Source organism: Protobothrops mucrosquamatus, unplaced genomic scaffold, assembly GCF_001527695.2.
Source record: "Protobothrops mucrosquamatus isolate PMUCROS unplaced genomic scaffold, P.Mucros_1.0 scaffold990, whole genome shotgun sequence".
In the NCBI taxonomy this organism is placed as follows: domain Eukaryota; kingdom Metazoa; phylum Chordata; class Lepidosauria; order Squamata; family Viperidae; genus Protobothrops; species Protobothrops mucrosquamatus.
This window is the reverse complement of record NW_015387229.1, coordinates 427,708-432,078: the sequence shown is the minus strand read 5'-3', so window position 1 is coordinate 432,078 and position 4,371 is coordinate 427,708. Positions and strand designations below refer to the sequence as shown.

General features: G+C 38.2%; 1 protein-coding gene across 1 annotated transcript in view; it reads left to right on the top strand.

The window, feature by feature from the left end:
- The window catches only part of PDZD2 (PDZ domain containing 2), a gene marked incomplete at its 5' end in the record, with an annotated part of 72,333 nt that overhangs the window by 36,678 nt on the left and 31,284 nt on the right, over positions 1-4,371 (top strand). The window lies entirely within an intron of this gene.

The window sequence follows — 4,371 nt, the reverse complement described above, 5'->3', positions numbered from 1 at the left end:
GAGACCCAAGTACCACGTGGCAGAGTGAACACCCATTCTTGCCCAGGTTCCTGCCCACCTAGCAATTTGAAAGCATGAAAACGCAAGTAGATAGGTACCACTTTGGTGGAAAAGTAACAGGGTTCTGTGAGTTTCGGCATATAGTTATGCTGGCCACATGACCACAGAAGTGTCTTTGGGCAATGCTGGCTCCCTGGGCTAGGAAAAGGAGATAAATACTGCCCCCTAGAGTCAGTCATGACTGGACAAGGAAAACCTTTACCTTGCCTATGAAGATATGATTTGGAAGTATTTCAATTCACTGCCTATGAAGATATGATTTGGAAGTATTTCAATTCACTGATTTGGAAGTATTTCAATTCACTGAACTATAAGACGGAGGAGAAGATAGAGCACAACTGTATTTCCCTGAGTTAATTTCCTCATCTGGTCTATCTGTGGGGCTATCAGAGTGGTAGGAAGGCCTTGTAGTCAGATTCCTATTATGCTCAAAAAAACACCTCAAACCCGGTTCATGTTTCTGAACCCTTAGGAAATGCACTTCTTATACGGCAATCCAAGATACTGTATGCTTGGCTATGACTGCGGTCTAATAGCAGTTCTGGATACCTCTAGATATTTCGTACTTTTTTCTTTATGGTTTGTTTTGTGTCATATTAAAGGTAGGCCAAAATGTCACTGGGAGCCTAGTGGCATATACATTTAATTATTATTTCAGGTAGTTCTTGCTTAACAGTGCTTATTGGGACTGGAAATTCAGTTGGAAAACAATAGTCAGAAGTAAAAAAAATACCAGATGACTGTGCCACTTAGCGACAGCACTTCTGGCAGTGCTGGTTGCCTTGCCATTAAGCAAGGACTGTGAGGACCTCATGTGACCATGACTTGCAAATTTCTGTCTGCTTCCCGGTTGCCTTGGCTTGTGGGAATCTGTAGGGCAAGTCGCTAATCATGGTCATGTGATTGTAGGATGCTGTACCAGCTGTAATTGTGAGGACTGTTTGTAACTACCATTTGTTCAGCACTGCCATAAATTTGAATGGTCACTGGATAAATGGTAATTAAATGAGGATTAGCTGTATTATTAACTTGAAAGAGACATTGGGAGCCATATCCAAAGTTTGGTAGACCTCTTTCTCATCTTTCTGACCACTGTTTCTATACCCCTAAATTAAACACTTGAATTATATCCCTACAGAATAAGTGGGTTGCCCAACTGCTGAAGGATTTTAGACTAGACTTATATCACTTCAGGTCAGATTCATTAATTCATGTCAGATTCATTTGTTTATTTTTGGGATTATAGATAATACCAGAATTTTTAAAAGCTGAGTTATGGCAGCTGGGGAAACCTTTTTGTGACCATCTAAAGTAGTAGTCCTGGACCTAAATGCTTCCAGATGTTTGCATAATGCAAACATATACAAAGGTGAAGAAACTGATTTTAATATTTTACAGACTATTCCCTTAAAATATATTGAAGATGTTGACCTCTCTATTCCTTGTATTAAGAAGGAAATAGACATGACTTCTTGCCATTCTTTTCTGTTTTGTAAATCTCCAAGTTGGATCTCTGAGTTTAGAGAATTCAGCATCAATAAACTCAATGAAGGAAAAAGGGAGAACCCAAATCATTGATACAGTTTGTTGTTATTGTTAAACTCATTTCCAGGCTTCCATCAGAAAAAATGGTCAGCTATCTTAGCATAATGATTATGATATGAATAAAGTGATCCTAAGAGACTACAATGGAAATACCAGCTATCCAGCCACAAATATGCAGATAATCATTTGTACAACTCCAAATCCCTTTTGAAGGGACTACATATTCAGGGTCTTCCAGACATAGTGATGGAATCCCAAATAAGGATTTGCGTAGTTAAAGTGCCATAACTATTCTCACCAACTTGACTTTGGATGATGGTGGTTGAAAAGAATTTATAATATATTAAATTGTATCTACATCCACTTTTCTTCAACAATATCAAGTTATTCTCATTCTCATAGCCTTTTTGTGAGAAGATAGAGAAATAGTGATTCATCCAGGTTTATTATAGTAAACCTTATAGCTGACTGAGGTATGAATTCAACTATTTGCAATTCTTGCACAACTTTCAATATTATCTCTAGTTAATAATTTACATTTCAGTCTGTATCTATACTTAATCTGTACTTCTTGTATAAATGGAATACAGATTGGAGTGGAAAGGTTTTGCTATGTTTTTATGGAAGCTAGACCAAAGTATATAAAAATTACTGATTTTATCATACATATGTGTAAAGTTCTGCATTGAATATTCATATAACTAACTCAAAAACAATTTGGAACAGGGAAAGGTGATGATATATGGAAGTGCTATAGCCAGAAAACAGTCTAATGAATTTATGCTGGTCTCCCACTAATCTTCAAGGAAAACGAGTTTGTGGCTATGGGAAATGCCTGCTTAAAATTGCGGAGTTGCAGACTAATCAGGATCAGCTGTTTCATGCTACATGACCTTTACTGATTTAGATTAAAGCAATTCGATTCAATCTTTATTACAGTCACAGACCGGCACATAGACTAAAACAATATTTTCTACACTTGATTGTAACATGTTTTCTCCTCGTATAAAAATCCTAATGACCCCTTGCATTATTTGCAACATAGATGTGGTAGGTTTAGTCCAGGGGGAGGCAACCTTGGCTCTTTTATGACTCGTGGACTTCAATTCCCAGAATTCCTGAGCCAGCATGGCTCAGCTTGGAAACCTCTCGCTTTCCCCTCATCATGGCTGGCTCAGGAATTTTGGGAGTTGAAGTCTACGAGTCATAAAAGAGCCAAGGTTGCCTACCCCTGGTTTAGTCCCTCTGGTTTCCTTGAGCAGAGGATCCCTAAGCCACTTTCCCAAAATCTCTATTGCATTTTCCCACACTCTTGGGGAGACGCTAACTCAGTACAGGTAGTCCTTGACTTATGATCACAATTGAACCCACAATTTCTGTTACCAAGCAAGGCAGTTTTTAAGTGAGGTGTGCCCCATTTTAGGACCTTTCTTGCCACAGTTGTTAAGCGAATCACTGCAGTTAGGTGAATCAGGCAGTTGTTAAGCAAATCTGGCTTGACTTTGCTTGTTAGAAGCCATTTTTCGTCTTCCGTCTCTTGATCAAACTTTAAACTGCCAAAATGAAGGCACCTTCTTGGCTTTGTCATTGGCCAAAAATAAATCATTATCGGTACATGTTTCTGGTAGTAGCTGATACACCAGCAGATGGGCCAGACTCTGTGTCTCTCTCTACATTCATATAGCGTGTTGTTAACCACTAAAAGCCTCCGCTTGAGCATATTGGTTTTACGTCAGAAGCCCTCTGGGAAGGTTGCAAATGGTGATCACATGACCCTGGGACACCGTCATAAATATGTGCCAGTTGCCAAGTGTCTGAATTTTGACCACATGAGCACGGTGATGCTGCAACAGTCGTAAGTGTGAAAAACAGTCACTTTTTTCAGTGCTGTTGTAACTTCAAACTGGCATTAAATAATTAGTTGTAAATTTAGGACTATCTGTATGATCTTAATGGGAGGGAAGTAGAATCTAGTTTCTTTCTGTTTTACTCACAAAGAGATAGTGGCAAATATTACCAGGGCTTTTTTTGTCATAGAACGCCCAGAACAGAGTTCTGGCACCTTTTTTGGATGGAACCTTGTAGGGTAGGCAAGGCGGGTTGTATAACATGTGTGAGTTCCGGCATCTTTTTTTTTTTAACAAAAAAAAGCACTGAATGTTACCTTCTTTTAGTAACAGAGCCAAGCAGGTGCATTAAAGGTAAAATGTTTTAAAAATGAAAGTGCTGATTCTGTAGTGGGATTCAAGTCTTTTATTGTCTACATAAGGGTTGAGAAATTAAATAGAGTTAAAAGAGAACTAAAGGAGAAAGAAAAACAAGGAACAACTAATTTGGGAGAGGGAGCTGGTTACATAGAGAGAAACAAAACAAGACCCTAACAGCTCAGATCAGCCTATGAAGCAGAGTTAAATCTATTTCACAACTGGAAAAGTAATTTCACAGCTCCACTGATTCCTAGCTAGTTATGCAATTTTTAGAGTTTCAACTCTGATTTTAAAGGATTTTGGGTTGTAGCTTAGCTGGCTTTTAGAAAAGCCCACCTGAGGGAATTCTTCTACTTCTGATTAGACCTTCGGAATTTGGTTTCTTTTTTAACATTGACTGAATCAGCAGTGTTAAAATGATTAGATATTGGGTCGATTTGCTTATTAAATAAAGATCTCCTCATCTGGAACTTTGTTTATATATAATCTTGTTAAATAAGGATGGGAAAGCTTTAAACTATTTGTAGACCTGTTATGTAAGGGAAGGAGAATTTATCGC